Here is an 18935-nt window from a genome sequence, read left to right as displayed (position 1 = left end):
TGATTGGATTAAAAAGTCAAGATAATGGAGCTAAAATGGAGTATTTTCCAACTCAGTTTTCTATTTATGCAACTCTACCTATCCTGTATGATGTTCAAACATTAACTCTTCTATGGAACCTTCCCAGCCCATCTCAGTCCAAAATAACTTCTCTCCCTCTTTCATATTCTTATAGTATTTGTCATTTCCATTATCCATTAATTGACTCATATAAATCAGGTCTAGTGTACTGCTTTATATTTTTAACCATATTGTAGCACATCAATTTCATGTGGTTCTCTGTAAGCAATGTCTTACATATTGTAGACAATCAATGGATATATTTTAAGTTGAATGCTTGAAAACCATCCATGAGCTTTTTACTGTCATTTGAAACCTCAATAAAGTTTCACCTTTACTTGGAAATAATTTGAATACGTTTTAGACATTTGATGCCCTTCTTTGCATAGGGATTGCAAGGAGCATTACTAGCTCTGTTATTAACTAATTCTCTACACAGTATAGTTTAGTTCAAGCATCCCCTTCAAAACCATACTCCATTATCCTTTGAACAAGGGAATATATAACCACAAGTTGTTACCAATTGTTGAAAATAGATTAAACTTACTGACCTATAAGTGCTGATCATCACCTAAACTTGCTTCTTCCCCTTGATTCAGTGATGATTATGTTGCTATTTTGATACTAATAAAAGTCCGGACCTAAAAGTCATACAGTTCCCTCATATAAAATATCTTTCCTTTCTTTTTAGTTGGTTAAGGTAAAAAAAGATATTTAGAACCCATACACTCTTGGACCTATTTGCTAAAGACACTATATACCACTAGCCAGGATATTTTAATAAAACAATGTACTGTCTTACCTGCTAACCTGATGATTAGTTTTATTCTGAAACACCTCATTTGACCAAGTCCTTTCACTTTTCTTGACTTCAGTGTCCTCTTCCACATTATGGAATTATCTTCAGAGATCTCATTTATTCTCCCTCCCAACATAGAGATCTATGATTCTGTCATTACCCATTAAATGTAGGGAGAAAAAGAAGATCTCATGGAAAGTATTTCTGAGAGCGAAGGCCCTAGAAAGAGACTCACTTAACAGAAGTTCTTTTGCCATCCTCAAATCAAATACCACTACTGAAATGATTTGACTACTATCAGGTCTAATATTCCACAACAACCTATAAATTCATTCTGATATTTCTTTTTCCCCCAAATTTGTTGTCTCATATTAAACTGTAAAGTGGTGGTATCATTGCTAGCATATCAATGTGATGTCATCTGAGTTTAGCAATACAATTTTATGGTAGTATTTTTTTATTCTGAATAATTAATTGTAGTGTTTTAAAATATATAAATAAAATTATTGATCTTTTCCTCAGATTTTCTTAGAGTGCTTTGTCTGGACAGAATTTTGAAAATTATATTTTCCACACTTAATTATGTATGCTTCCTATCTCTGAGTGTTATTTCTTTTTTTTTAATTCAGTCAATTGTTTTAATACTAATTGCTTTTACATCACTTTGTAATATGTCCAATTTTTCTCCCCATCTCTCCTCTCCCCCCACTCCCTAATACCTTGCATTCTGATTATCTCTTCCCTCAATGTACCCTCCCTTCTATCACACCCCACCCTTCCCTTGATCCCCATCTTCTCTCCTTTCTTGTAGGGCAAGATAAATTTCTATACCTCATTACCTGTGTTTCTTAATTTCCGGTTATATGCAATAATAATTCTCAACATTCGTTTCTAATACTTTGAATTACAACTTCTCTCCCTCCCTCTCTCCCTCCCTACCCATCCCCACTGAGAAGGCAAACAATTCAATACAGACTAAATATGTGTTTTGCAAAAGATTTCCGTGATAATCATGTTGTGTAATACTAACTATATTGCTCTCTATCCTACTCTCTCTCCCCTAATTTTTTATTTCCTCATTTGATCTTGTCCCTTCCCAAAAGTGTTTATTTCTAGTGACTCTCTTCTCCCATTTGCCCTCCCTTCTATCATTCCCCTTATTCCACTTCTTGCCTCCTCCCCTATTTTCCTGTAGTGTAAGATAGATTTTCATACCAAATTTAGTGAGCATGTTATTCCCTCCTTCAGCCATATATGGAGAGAGTAGCTTCACTTTTCCCCTCTCCCCTTGTCCCTGTTCTCCTCCATTGAACAAAATTTTTCTTATCTCTTTTGTGAGTTATAGCCTGCCTCATTCCATTTCTCCCTTTCTCCTCCCAGTATTTTCATCCCTCCCTCCCTAATTTTTATTTTTTTTGTGTGTGTGGCTATCATCTCTTCTGATTCAACACAACCTGAACTCTCTCTCTCTCTCTCTCTCTCTCTCTCTCTGTGTGTGTGTGTGTATGTGTATGTACAATCACTTTACCTACCCAAATACTGAGAAAAGTCTCAAGAGTTATAAACATTTTCTTTCCATATAGGAATGTAAACAGTTCAGCATTAGAAAGTCTTTTATAATTTCTCTTTCCTGTTTGCCTTTGCAAGCTTCTCTTGATTCTTGCGTTTGAAAGTCAAATTTTCTCTTCAGTTCTGGTCTTTTCAACATGAATGCTTGAAAGTCCTTTTTATCATTGAATGACCATTTATTTTCTTGAAGTATTATTCTCTGTTTTGCTGTGTAGGTGATGCTTGGTTTTGATCCCAGTTCCTTTGACTTCTGGGATATCCTATTCCAAGCCTTTCAATCCCTTAATGTTGTGTCATCCTGATTGTATTTCCACAATACTCGAATTGTTTCTTTCTAGCTGCTTGCAGTATTTTCTCCTTGGTATGGCAACTCTGAAATTTGGCCACAATATTCCTAGGAGTTTTTCTCTTCAGGTATCTTTCAGGAGGTGATTGGTGGATTCTTTCAATATTTATTTTGCCCTCTGGTTCTAAAATATCAGGAGTTTTCCTTGATAATTTCATGGAAGATAATGTTGACATTCTTTTTTTATCATGGCTTTCAGGTAGTCCCATAATTTTTAAATTGTCCCTCCTGGATCTATTTTCCAGGTCAGTTGTTTTTCCAGTGAGATGTTTCACATTATCTTCTATTTTTTCAAACTTTTGGTTTTGTTTTTTAACTGCTTGGTTTATGTCATAATCATTAACTTCCCTGAACTCAGTTTTCTCTTTTAAAGAACTCTTTTGTTCAGTGAGCTTTTGAACCTTCTCCTTCATTTGGCTGATTCTGCTTTTTAAAGCCTCCTTCTCCTCAATGACTTTTTGGAGCTCTTTTTCCAATTGAGTTAGCTTCTTTTTAAAGGTGTTATTTCTCTCAGCATTTTTTTTTGATTCTCCTTTAGCAAGCTGCTAACTCACTTTTGAAGCTCTTCTATTGCCTGAGCTCAGTTTAACTTCCTTTTGGAGGTCCTGGAGATAGAGGCCTTGACTTCCTGTGACAGTATGCTTTGTTCTTCCTCATCTTAAAGGATAGGAGGAGACACCTGCTCACCAAGAAAGTAACCTTCTATGGTCTTACTTTTTTTTTCTCTTTTTTGGGCATTTTCCCAGCCAGTTACTTGACTTCTGAATCCTTTGTCAAGAGGATGGTCCTATCGTCCTTCCTCTCCCCAGTGCCATGTTCAAGGCTGAGATTTGACTCAATTGCTTGATTTCCCGGGGCTTTGGGTAGGGACGGGGCCATCACTTAGGGCTGAGGTTTAGATCAGTTTCTCCCTACCACCAGAGGCTTTAAGCTGAGCTGCTTGGACAATGGACCCAGGCTGCTTCCCAGCCACTGTAGCTGCCTGCAGTCTGCTGCGCCTCTGCCATTGCCTGGGGCTATTGCTGGACGAAACTGTTCCCCTCTTGCCCAACCAGGAAAGCCCTCCCACACTGACCTTTGGAGCTTTCTTTGTCACTTGTGGGTTGAGGCATCTGGGACCTTCCCTGCTTAGAACTCTGACCCAAAGGTCAATCAGTTCAGGTCCTGTTCCTCCCAGTGCCATGTGGCCAGGGCTGAGCTCCACTCTGCTCAGTGTTCATGAGATAAACCTTTCCTGTGAGCCTTCCAGGTTACCTTTGGCTGGAAACTTCTTTCACTCTGTTGTTCTGTGGCTTCTGCTGCTCTAGAGTTTGTTGAGAGTCATTTTTTATAGGTATTTTGTGGGCTGTGGGGGAAGTGTTAGAGTATATGCATCTTTCTACACTGTCATCTTGGTTCTGCCCTTTTGAGTGTTATTTCATATTTGTATTCCATTCAATTCAATAATAATTGATTCATTTCTTACTGTGTGCCAGGTATTGTGTTAAGTACTAGATATTCAAATACAAGAAAAATGAGCTTACATTCTAATAGGGTGAAGTTAATACAAGGAAGCTGAAAAGAATGGGGAGTGAGAAAATCCCTGCCCTCAAAGAGCTTATATTCTAATGGGGGAAGAAAATACAGAAAAGAAAACTGAAAATGGGGGACAGAGTGAGATGAAGGTACCTAGGGTCAAGAGAATGAGAGAAAGTTTGAGGATTCAAGAAACCAGACTAGATAGTAATTATTGACCTGCCCATCCTCTTAAAAAAAAAGCAGGCTATGAGAAGAGTCAACCAACCAGAGGGAGAAGCAGCAGGGCAGAAAGTAATTCTAATGTGAGAATGCCAAGATTAGAGTGAACTTTCAAGGAGAAGAAGTGTCTTTGTTCTGTTATAGAAAGTGTGGAGAATAAGTAGTACAACCTGGAGAGAAATATTTCTCAGCTCTTTCAAATCTATCAAATTTTTTAAAAAAGCCAATCAAAATGTTTATTGAATTCTTTTTTAATCTTATTTTTTAATGATACATATTTTTTACTTCACTTCTAAATGTTTTCCTTCCTCTTTTCAACAAATTGTTCCTTGTAGTAAAGATTAACAAAGGAAGAAAAAATGCAATTTTAATTGAATTCAAATAGCCTTTGATGGTGATACTTAAAGAAACAAATCATTGCATTGAGAACAGATGTTCACCAGCCAAATTCTGTTAATTTATTGATCACCAAGGAATGTTAATCAGTAGATGGACATATATAAAGTCACTATCTATATTGTCTCCAGGTGTTTTCACCCAACAGAAAGAATCTTAGTGATGTTAGTATGTCTCCAAAAAATAGTATGTCTCATTTGGGACTGTGTCAGTGCAAAGACATGAGGCAGCTACGAGGCTCAGAGGATAGAGCTGCAAGCTTGAAGTCAGAAAGATGTGAGTTCAAACATAGCCTCAGATATTTACTAGCTGTGTGACTCCAGACAAGTCACTTATCCTCTGTTTGCCTTAATCTACTGGAGAAGGAAATGGCAGACCACTCCAGTATCTTTGCCAAACCTCATGGGCAGTATTGGTGTGTTTTGATCTATGGTGTCATAAAGAGATAAACAGGACAATGATTGAACAACAATACAAAGAAGAGAAATCTGTCATTGCTCCGTTTGAGGTGTTGATAAATAAGCTTTTAAGCTCTCAGGTAGAAGAAATTCAGAATCCATAGCAGAATTATATCACCTGCCTCATGAATTCAGTAAATCACCCGGTTGTCAGACCACTGGTTTTGCTTTCTGGAAAAAGAAATTTCTGGGTTGTACATGGCTTGTAGGGAGTGATGACATCCTACATGATGTCACTAGAGAGCAGAAGCAGAGGGTAGATAGGAGGTATAGTCACTTTTAAATACAAGGCCCTCTTCTCACTCTCAAATCAAGTCATATCAGCTACTGTCAAAGTGATTAAGGAAAAAAATATCCCAGTCTAAAAATGCCTTTCCTACTTCCCTGCAAGGGCAGTTAAAAATTTACCTTGGATCTCAGGCATTGGGAGGGATACAGCTTTAAATCTTTAACATTTATAATATATTATCATGGAATAAGAATAAAAGAACTTAAGAGCAGTAAGGACTCTTCAAAATCTTCTAGTTCAAGCCCTTCATTCTACAGCTGAGGGAACTGAGGATCAGAAAGATGAAGTGACTTTTCAAATGCCATGCAGGTAATCAGTAGCAAAGGTAGGATTTCAGTTCCTGTCTCTCAGTTCCCATTCAAGTAATATCTAAATAATTGATCATTTTATGACTTATGTCATCCAACATGGAGCAAGACTCTAAGGTAATGAGATACAAGTAAAAGTTTTTCTTTGTGATCAGAGATCAGGAAGGGTCCAAAGCACAGGGATCAGGTAGGAAAAATAATTGGCCCAAGTGAATGATACAGTGAGAGATCCAGGAAAGTTTTGCCTGGAGTGACTAAAAAAAAGGCAAAGTGATATGCTGGAAACAGTTTTCTTCTTACAGTTGAACACCTGAGTTTGTATACTGCCTCTGAAACCAGATATGCATAGTTATAGGTAAGTTATTGTTCAATTGCGCCCTACTCTTCATGCCCCCATTTGTTTTTTTGCTTTTTTTGACAAAGATACAGGAGTGGTTTGCCATTTCCTTCTCTAGCTCGTATTACTGATGAGGAAACTGAGGCAAACAGGGTTAAATGACTTGCCTAGGGTCACATCACTAGTATATCTTTGAGGCCATGTTTGAATTTAGGAACATGAGTCTTTTGGATTCCAGGTCCAATACTCTACCCACTCCCTGCACCCTCTAGCTGCAAGTATCTTACCTTAATTGCCTCATTGTCTCCTGTAAAAAAAGGATAATGGCACTTTTATATTAACCATCCTAGAAAATAGCTGTGAGCAAAATTCTTTGTGAACTCTAAAGTTTTCTTCCTTTTTAATTTTTTCTCTTCTTTCCTTCCTTCCTTCCTTTTTCTTTCTTTCTATCTCTTTCTTTCATCTTTCCTTCTTTCCTTCTCTCTCTCTCTCTCTCTCTCTCTCTCTCTCTTTTTATGTTGTACTCTATCAGATCATAGAATCACAGATGAAGTAGAAAGAATCTCAGAGACTATAGGATCATATTTTCATAGGTTCAAATTTTGATCTTGAAGGAACCTTAGCAGCAATCAAGTCAATTGCATAGGCTGAGAAGTTTGGTGATTTTTCTAGGGTCCCTCAGAAAGTGCCTGAGGCATGATTTCAGCTAGATGTTTCTCACTTGAACTCTTCCACTTCACCCACTTTATCATGCTGCCTTTTGATTATCTATCCAGTTTTGTTAATGAAGAAACTGAGAAATACAGCAATTAAATGACATGCTCAAGATCACATGGGTTCCAGGCCCAATACTCTACCCACTAGCTGCAATATCTTACCTTAATTGCCTCAAGATCACATGGGTAGTATCAGTTCAGGACAGTTGCTTAAAGAGTGCTGTTTTAATTTGGTAATTGAGGCTACAATATATATTTGGAACTTAGTTATCTAGATAATTGTCAGGTATATACTCATTCTTAGATTTAAAAAAAAAATCATCATTTGCTTCTAATATCGGAAAGATCTTTCTAATATTTCAATCCATCCAAAGGTAGAATGACGTGCCTCCCCAAGGGGTAGCTTTTTTTCTTCTTCAGAAGTCTTCAAACAGAGGCTGCACTATAACTTCTTGGGTTTGTCATAGTGCACATCCCTTTTGTTTATGGGTTGCACTAGATGGTTTCTGAGATCACTTCCAGCTCCCAAATCCTGTGACTGATTCTGTGAAACCCTTGAGGAAGAAATCAGAAGCTGATAAAATATTTCTTTGGCTAAAGTAGCCATTTCAATAAAATGATTTAATGTAAGGAAGATATCCCTTTGCCTTAAACCTATAGAATAGAGAAAGATGAAGAGTGTTGTGTTTGAAGCATAATTAGCACAGCAGAAATATCTTTTTTTTTGGCCATGTTAGTTTGTTATAGTTAGTGGCAATGGGGACTTGACTTATAGGCTCATAGGGAAGGCCCTGGAAGGAAATTCAGAGATTATAGTGCCATTAACCCAAAATAGCATGGTGAAAAGGTTAGATTTCTAGGGAATGGGTGATATTTAGGGATGGGAGCAGCTTTACACATAGGTGGACAAGAGGCCTCCTTCATGGAAAGTTTTTAGAGTATTAAGAAATCTCTATTGTCCAGAAGTCCCTTTTCCTCACCTGGTCATAATAGTATCTGAAAGACTACTTGGGATGAATTATTTGAGTAAAGAAAGTGGAGCTGCAGTCTTTAATTCAATTTAACAAGTATTGAATGATTAAGAACTATGACCCCATGATATTAGAATAATTGACAAAAATACGAAGCTCTCCAAAATCTCATGCCACCCTATTTTCTCATATTTCTCCCCTTTCATTTATGCCACGATCCTAATAAACTGGGATATTTACTGTTTTCTGTATATATGCCATACTTTTTTTTTTACCTCTGTGACTTTCCCTGCTTTATCTCCTCTGCTAGGAATGCCATCTCCCAACTCCTATTCTCTTCTCATTGAATTCCCTTCCATCATTTAAAATCCAACTCAAATATCATATGCTCCACAAATTCTTCCCTGACTTGTTCAAACAATGTGACCTTTATTCCTTTGGACCTCTCAAAAATTTTGATTAGACCCCTCATATAATTATCATGTATTATTTTATATTAAAATTATTTACATATGTGTTCTCTCTCATACTGGAGTAAGAACCTGTGACTTATCTAAACTTTTTTTTCCCTACCACTAGAACAGTACTCTACATACTTTGGGCAAGTTATAAATACTGATTAGATTGAATTAAATTGTAAGAAAACTATGTGACCTCAAGAAGCTTACTATTTGGAGAAATATGGAACAAACATTAAAGTCACAAATTATAATATGAGTATAAAGTCCTATCCTGTTAAAGGCATTTCATTATGACAAAGAGAAACTTGTTGCTGGCTTGTCTGCCTTGAACATTCACTTGTCTGGGGCTTACTTAGTTCAGGGTGCTAAGAGAAACTGTTTCTCTGACTCAGAGTTCTGAGACAATTGCCTTTTGAATATGACAAGCTGTAGGATACCAGAGTCCTGTGGACACAACTGTTTTATGATTGTGGGACAAATGTATTTTATCTTCTTATATTAAGAAGATTAAAATTTGGTTACTAATCATAAGCTAAGGAATAATCATTTGAGGGAGGACTCCCAGTCTGAAACCAGAGAGATAAGAAATGTAACCCCTGTCATAACGTCCATGGGTATATTTATACATACCTGATAAAGTGATCATCTGCTACTAACTAGTGGTCTGGTATGGCAGAAGACAGATAAGTAACATGAAAATGAGGCCTGTTAGACCAGTCACTACCAAGCATTGGGAACCTGTGACTTTCAGGCCACATATGGCCCCCTGGGTCCTCAAGTGAGGGCCTTTGACTAAATCCAAACTTTTATAAAGTTGTTTTTAGGTCTATTTAGGATTTTTTTAGAGACCTCACATGAGGACCAAGAGGGCCTATGCGGCTTCCAGGCCTCAGGTTCCCCACCCCTGCACCAGGCTAAGTTAAAGCTGAGGACATAGTTACATATCTGTAGGTAAAAATGCTGAAGACTGCTCATTTGAAAAGCACCTTGCACGTGATTGTATATGATTATTGCTGTACATGTGAATAGCTGCCTACTTGAGAATGTTTGTTTTTATTATGCTGTTACACTCATTTGACTGTTACGTGTTATTTGTATGCTATGGCGATGTTTTATGTTATTGATTGGTTTGAGTATACACTGCTGCTTATAGTTGAGTTGTATTTCATACATAGGCCTATCCATAGTGATATGGCTGCAGCTAACTAGGTGGGCTTTGTTAACCAACCATGCTTGCTGTTTTTGATTGATTGCCATGTACTATGGATATGTCTGAACTTCTGAAATGTGCATGTGTTATATCGCCTGAGTATAGTCAGGAATATTGACACTGTAGTATCCTCACAGGTGATGCTCTGGATCATACTGTGTCTCTTGAATGTACTCCTAATGTGCATTTGTTTCATTTTATTTCAATAGTGCTGAAGGTTGGTTGCTTGTGACACCAGCAAAACCATCCTTTTTAAAAACAATTTTGTGTTTATACTGTGCATTTACAGGATTTGGATTTACCCAGCTGATCTTTGCAAGAGACTGAAGGAAAAAAAGATTCTGGAAAGACATGAGAGGACCAGGCAGTCTCCATCATGCCCCTATTCCCAGCTTGCTACTCTACAGAATTCAAGAAGTTTCCCACGGGGTGAGATCCAGGACCCTATCTTTTGGTTGAGGTGAGTTACCTCATTCCTAATGGAAGAGTTCTTTCATTCTATATTGTCTGATACATTTTCTCCTAAGTATATTTTCTCTGATTTCTTTTTTGATATGATTTTGATAAATGGACTTTACTATTTACTAGTATTGTGGAACTAGTATTAGGTGGAAAAGGAGTCAAACCTTGGAGATAGAGATTAGAGTCTTATAATGACAAAGTGACCAAAAGTTACCTCAAATTTAATCATATCCTCTAGATGAATGATATTTAAGAAAGCAGATAGATATACTTTTAGCCCAGTACCCCTTCTTTATCTGAGGAGAGGAAGGCCTCTGACTCCAAATTCCTGCTTCTTCTTCTGGCAGAAATGGCAGCCTCCTTTGGAGCAGGTTGGAAATAGGAATGCCTCCTTGTTTGTCATGCACAATAATAGTCCTTGCCATGCTCATTGCACATGGGGTCCCCACTCTTCACTACAGAGAAATAAAAGAGCAGATTTCAAGACCTCACATTTGAGCAGTGAGATTTTTCTGAGCCGAGCAACACCTTGGAAGCAAAGAACACGATGTCAACCAGAGGAGGAAGTAGTTTAACTAAGGTGTCATGCCCTGTGACATATTAATCAACATAATGTGGATCTCCTAAGTTTTGCAGTGGAGACATATGTTCAACAGAGAAGTAACTTTTACCAAGGAATTGTTATGGACATTTCCAGAGACAAAAAGTACACTGGAGTTTACACTTTCAGAGTTGTGAGCTGCCCAAGTAAATGGGTTTTCTTTACTCATATGACCCCTTGGCAAGGTTCTGTAAGTTTATGCCTGCTCTCACCCCCAGATACTGAGTGAATTATTGGAAGAGTATGAATGAGGTTGTGATGTGCTGATTATTCTTGTACTTGCTTTAATATATGAGTAACTATGATATTTCTTTTGCTTTATTATTAATAAATGGTTCTGTCTAAGATCTAAAAATATCATTATTGTGAGTGGTTGGATTTGTGTATATAGAAACTCATTTGTGTGTAGGAGAGAGACAGAGACAGAGACAGAGACGAGACAGAGAGAGAGAGAGACAGAGAGAGAGAGAGACCTAGGAAACTTAAAGATTTTAATTGTAAGCCTTTGGTAGTGGTCCTTCTCTGGGAACACAGATCTGGCAATGTGATAGCAAATTAGAATGATAGGGCTAGCTTAGACAGTGAGAAGGTGTCCAAATGTTCATCTGAGCAGTCTAAGGTAATACAATGGATGTGACTACTTCATGCACTAGTTACACAGGCAATATCTGAAAAACCAAAGTTTATGTTTGAGAATATAAGTGTATGTGTATGTTCAGAGGAAAAAGACATTATAGTGACCTGTGGTGGTTGTGGAAAGCTTCATGGAGAAGGAGACGTGAGTTTCCTACACAAAGTATTTCAGTGATGCACATTTTTATAGGCACTTTACTATTTAAATAAATAATATTTACTCCCCATCAACTCCACATAAAGTAATACTCCATGTAAATGCTCTATGGAGTACATAAAGGGAAAGAAATGAATGTATTTTTCACACTCATGGAGATTAGTCTAGTTGGGCAGATAACATACATATATAAATGAATTGGTAGCCACAGTTTCAGCTTCCTCACCTGGAAATATTTGACTAGATTATCTCTAAGATCCATTCTTAGCTAAAATTCCATAGTGGATGAAAAAGTGCTAAGCTGGTGGTCTTCACAATTTCTAGAGTACTCTAGGGAAGCAATTGATTCCTATAGACGAGAACAGGGAAGTTTCAGGGAAGGTGTAAAACTTGAGTTGGACTTTGTAGGTAGCAGGATTGTATATTGGCACATGCATAGGTTAGCATTTTTATAACACTTTACATATTCCTCATTAAAACCCTATGACTGAAATAACGTATGCCCAAGAATGAATTCATTGTTCTTATATCTAGAAATTATATTGAGTGATTATTAGATAAAGCAACTTGATTTTTATGCAGGTGAGATACTATTATTTATATGTAATAGGTTAAATGACTAACTTGTTTAGTTAGTCTAAATTGACGAAGATCATATAACTAATACTACAGTCCCAAACTGATTCGGGACTAAAACAATATTTCCCTTAGTATACTACATTGCCTATCTTAAAAACATACAAAGGCTTAGAAAGAAAGAAAAAAGAAAGAAATATTGGAAAACGTACATTTAAAATGAAGATACTGCCTAGCCATTTCATGTGGTGACATTAACTTCTGAAAAGATAGTGTAATTACAAGTTTTAAGATATTGGTAATTTTAAAAATGGCAGCATATAAATTTACCTAATTAAACATCTGTTCAAACAGAGAGGGGAGAGAAATGAAAAGAGACTATAACATGTGAAGATCAATCAAAAGAACTTGCAGAAGAGACAAATTATCCTAGAGAAAAGATTTAGAGGAGAAATTAATCCATACACATTTATTAAGCACCTAGAATTTACCAGACACTGTGGTAGACACTGGGGAACATAAAAACTTGAAGATCTCTACCCTCATGGAGCTTACATTCTCTTGTTTTTCTCCCTTAGATTTTCTCCACTCCTATCCATTCTCCACTCAGCTGTCAAACTGATTTTTCTAAAACATTGGTCTGACTACTATTACTCTCCCCCTTTCAATAAACTCTAGTGGCTCCCTATTACCTCCAGCATGAAATATAAATTATTTTGTTTGCCTTTTAATACCCTTCATAATATGGCCCCTTCTATGTATTTACTCTTCTTAAATAGTAACTGTTGCCCAGGAACGCTAAGGATCTTCCCCTTCAAGCTTTATTTTTTTTTATTAAAAGGATCCATCCCTTGAGTAACTACTTAAAAAGGCCTCACTTCTCTTCCAGAGCCATCTGAATCCAGTGACCTGATATTCCTGTTAAAACAGGGGGAGAAGTGAGGCTGGTGACCTTGCACAGCCCTCCGTCACTCAAAACAGTCAAGTGCAAGTCATATCATCATTTGTCTGATGGCATGGTCCTCTTTAGCAACTAAGGACAAACACAACCCTGTGGGCACACTCAGCTCCTCCTCCCCTGTCTGTCACCCCTCCCCTTCCTTCTCCTCTCCAAAGGAAGGTAAATTTGGATGGCCAAAAGATGCCCAGTTGACTTGGGTTTTACTGGCTGTTCTCTCTTCACTTTCTTTCTCTTCTGTTCTCTACCTTTCCTTCCCTTCCCTTCCCTAAACTTTGAGCCTACTGCACTCTGTAGCTCAGACACCATGGGGCCCCAGCCTGCTGTCTAAAGGCTCTCTTCTGGACCCTCCTTGCTTCAGAGTGATTATCAATAGTAACTGTTGCTGTTTCACTTCGGCCTGATGTCTTTGTCTTCTTTGCCTCATTGAAAGTGCACTGACTACTTCTTTTAAAGAGGCCTATTCAATGAATGGGCATTACCTCACTCTAAGCGAGTACCTGCATAGACCTTGGCCAAAAGGGGCCAAGGTCTCCCAGTGCATCCTGGGTGATCTCCAGTCATCCTGAGGAATATCAGGTCACTGGATTCAGATGGCTCTGGAGGAGAAGTGAGACTGGTGACCTGCACAGCCCTCCTTCACTCAGAACAAAGTCATGTACAAGCCATGTCATCATTTCTCTGATGCCATGGTCTTCTTCTGCAAAAACAGAGGAACACAACAACTTAAAGAAGTCTATTCATTAAATGGATGTGTCTCATTGAAAATGAGAATGTGATAAGACTTTTGCTTAAAAGGATCAGGGTCTCTCACTGCATCCTGGTCCATCTTTAGGCATCCTGATGAATATCAGGCCACTGGATGCAGATGGTTCTGGAGGGGAAAGTGAGGCTGGTGACTTTGTACAGTCCTCCTTTCCTTAGATCAAAGTCAACTGCAACTCATGTCATCATCCTGATGCCATGGTCCTCTTCAAAAATGAAGGACAAACACAATTTAGTCTTCTTATGCCTAACTTGTCTCCACTGAATCTTTAATGCAGTGACTCTGGTCTTTGTGTTTCTCAGAGAAGATATTCAGACTTCTGAATCAGTGCTTTCAATGACTGTCTCCCATGCCTGATTGACTCTTCCTTCTCATCTTCTTCTCCTAGTTTCCCTGATTTCCTTTAGGTCTCCACTAAAATCCCATCTACAGAAAGAATCCTTTCCCCATCTTTCTTAAACTTTGAACCTTTTCTCTGAAATTAACCCCAATTTATCATGTATATATCTTGTTTGCACTTAGCTTTTTCGTATATTTTCTCCTCCATTAGACTGAACTTCCTGAGAGCAGGGACTTCTTTTTCCCATTTCTTTGTATCACCAACACTTAGCACAGTGCCTGGAACACAGGAGGACCTTTATATATGTTGGCTGACTGACTGGCTATCACAATATCTGTCTTCAAGTTTTTGAAAGGCTGTCATGTGGAAAATAGTAAGTCTGACTCCAGAAGTTGGTTGAAGTCATAAAGTAGATTTATTTAATATTATATGTATGTACATGCTTTAATATGCATAATAATATATTATATGTTTTAATTATATAATTCATATTGTTTATGTACATATGTATGTGTATATTTGAAAAACTCCCTCTACTGGGGATTAGAGAGAACCACTCACCACCTGGAATAGTCCACTCCAGTGGGCTATCAAATATATATTGAGAGAGAATGGGAGAAAGGGAGAAAAAGAGAGAGAGAGTGAGAGAGAGAAACAATAGGATAAAGTTGCAAAGATGTAGATTTGAGCATCCATATGTATATATATGTATATATATTTACATATATATGTATTTAATCATACATAAATGTATGATTAAATCTGCCTCTTTGCAACTTTAACCCATTGTCTTTGTTATCTCTCTCTCTCTCTCTCTCTCTCTCTCTCTCTATTATATATCGAACTTCTCAACATTTAGAGCTACCCAAGAGTGGAGTGCATTGTTACAGGACATGAGAGGTTTTTCCTCACTCCTGTCCCCAAAAGCACAGAGAACAGTTCTAATTCCCCGCTGTGGAATGACAGCTCAAATTCTGGGTCAGCTCAGCATACCACAACTTTGAAGATCATCCTTTTAAGTATATTTCCTACAGACCTCTGCACTTCACCCAAGTAACCAATAAGCATTTATTAGGAACTATTTTTTTTTTAATTTGAAAGCAGTACCTGGCTTACCAGAATATTTCAATGCTCCTCATTTTAATTCAGGTGATGGCAATACAGAAATAAACATGTACAAAAAGCATTCAGAGTGAGTTGAAGGTAACCCTAGAGGGGAAGGTAGTGGTAGCTGGGGAGACAGGAAAGGCTTCCTGCAGAAACCTGTGCTTAATCTTGAAGGAAGGCAAGGATTCTCAGAGTAAGAGGTGAGGAGGGAAAACATAGCAGAAGGAGGACAGTAAATATAAAGGCAAAGAGCTAGAAGATGGAGCGTAGTATTTGAGTAATGTCACATAAGGTGGTATGGTTGGGCTATGTGAAGAGAATTAATATGGAAGACAACAGTTCTTAACCTTCTTTGTGTGATGGATCCCTTTATTAGTGTCATGGTCTTTAGAGCTCTTCTCAGAACAATATTTTTAGTTGCATATGAGATTAGAAAGAGAACCAATATTGCTGAAATGCAGTTAACATATATTCATTAAAGGTCACAGATTACAGGTTAAGAACCCTTGGTATAGGGAGACCAAGAAAATTAGAAAGGAACCAGGCTGTGAGGAACTGTAAATGTCATACAGAGGAGTCTATATTTGATTCTAGAGATAATAGGAAGCTGCAGGAGTTTGGGGTCCGTGGAAGGAAGGTGACGTGGGAAGAATTAGTCTTTAGGAAAATCACTTTGGTTGCTGTGTTCAGAATGGAGGTGGGAAGAGACTTGAGAAAAGAAGACCAATTAGTAGACTATTGAAGTAGTCCAGAGGAGAGGTGACAAGGACCTAAAGTAGGGTAATAACTGAGTGGAGATAAAGAGAGTATCTGAGAAATGTAGAGAAAACAACAACAAAATGAACAAGTTTTGTCAACTGATTGGATTTATGAGATGAGTGACTTCGACTAAATGAGCATGACACCAGAGATTATTAGCCTGGGTTTCTGGATGCATGATGTGGTTCTGAAGAATGTGGCAGGGTTCCTTAGGAGTTCTGATAATATTGACATTCGTAGTCATTTATCCTGTAAGAGTTAATTGCTTCTTCCTTTCACTCCCTAAAACCATCATAAAAAGCATGTCCCTTCTTTCCCAATAATAACTTTATAGATAGATCACAATTTCACAATTTGTGAACAAATATCTACTTAACAACTATCATGACAGAAAGGGCCCTTCCCATTTCCTTTATTAACTAACTTTCAGAAGTCAACGAATATCTCAGTTCTATATTCTAATTCCCCTCAACTACGTACTGTGCTCAGTGATCCCAAAGTGAACAAATGGAAGCAGAGATAGTGGATAAAAGCTCGCTCCTGACCTATCACCATGGAATCTCTGCAAAGGAGGGATAATCTCAAATACCGTTCCTATATAAAAAAATAAAAGCAAAGAAGTCATGTTGAGATTTACTGTACTTTCCTGATCTGGGAAAGAGGATGACCCTATTCTGCATGCAGACTTGGAGACCAACAGTATTTCATTCCTATTTCCAACCAGCTGTAAAGAACATCTGGCAATAAATTTCTTTTGGACACTTTAGTCTTGTGCATGGATTCCCTTATTCTCTTCATAGCACAGATGCTTGGTTTACCACATAATCACTCATTTCAAGTAAGTAGCACTAATTCGAACTTTCCTCATTGATACCAGGTTGGATCAAGATTAAATATTAGTCTAATGTCCTTTATTCTCCCAGTTTGTAGTCAATATATTTTCTAACATAGCACTTTTCACAAACTCAGAAGTTGGATAGAACACCTCCACTTTATTCACCAGGTTTTTCTCTAGTTCATGTCCTTCTGGTGCCAACTGAAATAATTTCAAATTCTCTGAGTGGTATTGTTGCATCTTTGGAACATCTATCTATCTATCTATCTATCTATCTATCTATCTATCTATCTATCATCTATCTATCTATCTATCTATCTATCTATCTATCTATCTATCTATCTATCATCTATCTATTTATCTACCTACCTACCTACCTGTCTGTCTGTCTATCTACCTATCTATCTATCTATCTATCTATCTATCTATCTATCTATCTATCTATCTATCTATCTATCTATCTACCCATCCATCCATCCATCCAACCATTCACCCATCCATTCATCCATCCATCCCTCTATCTATCATATCTGTCTGTCTGTCTATCTATCTGTTGGCAGCTAGTAGAGTTTTTGCATGCAACAGCTGTTCCATGTTTGTTGAATGAAAAAAATTCTCAATAATTTAGCATTCCTAACTGCCTTCCCCATAAAGAGGCACAGGCTATAAGTTGTTGAGTAAATTCCTTTTTAACATTATCTTTTTTCTTCTTCTAGATTGTCCTTAATTTCCATTCATTTGCATTTCCCAACAGTTATTTTCCCTTATTTTTCTTTGGTGAGGTTTGCCACCATAGATTCAAGTTTTTGTATTCTGCTTTTTACTTCTACTGTGTAGGCCATTAACTTCTGCTTTCAAAATTCTGATTTTTTTCTAAAACATTTGGGAACAGTCTTGTATGGTTCCATGCTTTCTTGGGAACCCACAGGGTGCTCTACCTCGTTGGGTATTATATTTTTCTTCTAATATTTATTCATAGATGTTATATTCATGTAGCTGATCTGGAGGTTATATTTCTCTCTAGTATTAACATCTTCTCTGTGGGTTTACCTGAACTTTCTTCCTCTTGAGAAATTTCATATTTGAAATTTAGTCTTTCCCCCTTCATATTTCCCTATTTCTCACATTCTGATTCTTTCCCCTTTGTTTATGGTTTCCCTGAAAGCTGAACCTCAGAGCCAACTTATCCTTCTTTCACACTGAGCAATTTATTTTTCACCTGCTTCTTTCAGTCTTTGCCCTAAGTGACTTACAGGAGGGACATATCAAGCTCCACCTTGTAGGGCAAGAGAGATCTTTATACCCCATTGCCAGTATATCTTATTTCCCATTTGTAAATAGAAACAGTTTTTAACATTTAGTTTTAAAACTTTGAGTTCCAAATTGTCTCCCTTCTTCACTCCCCACTCATTCTCATTTTTTTATTATATTAATTTTATATATTTTTAGTGTTCTACAATCACTACCATATAACTTAAATTTTTTTCTCCTACCTACCCCATAGCTCTTCCCTCTCTCCCCAAGACGGCATACAATTCTGTGTAGGATCTACACATACATTCCAATTAAATACATTTTCACTATAGTCATCCTGTGTAGAAGAACTAAAATGAATGGGAGAAATCATATAACAAACCAAAACATAATATACACACAAAAAATTGATCTGCTACATTCTGCAATTGACTACTATGGTTCTTTCTCTGGATGTGGAGGACATTTTGCCTTAGAAGGCCACTGGAATTTTTTTTAAGTCCTTGCATTGCTATGAAGTTCCAAGTCTACCAGAAAAACTCTTGCACACTGTGGTTGTTGCTGTGCACAAAGCTCTCCTGGTTCTGTTCCTTTTGCTCTGCATCAGATCATATAAGTCTTTCCAGGCTTCTCTGAAATCTTCTTGTTCATCATTTCTTATAGTGCAACAGTATTCCATTGCATTCATATACCGTAATTTATTCAGCCATTCCCCAAATGATGGGCATCCCCTTGATTTCCAGTTTTTGGCCACTACAAAGAGTGCTGCTATAAATATTTTTGTACATCCTACTTGTCGTCATTGAGAAGACAAGCAATTCAACATAGGT

The sequence above is a fragment of the Notamacropus eugenii genome, chromosome 5 (assembly GCF_028372415.1).
Source record: "Notamacropus eugenii isolate mMacEug1 chromosome 5, mMacEug1.pri_v2, whole genome shotgun sequence".
Taxonomy (NCBI): domain Eukaryota; kingdom Metazoa; phylum Chordata; class Mammalia; order Diprotodontia; family Macropodidae; genus Notamacropus; species Notamacropus eugenii.
This window is presented reverse-complemented; position numbering follows the sequence as displayed.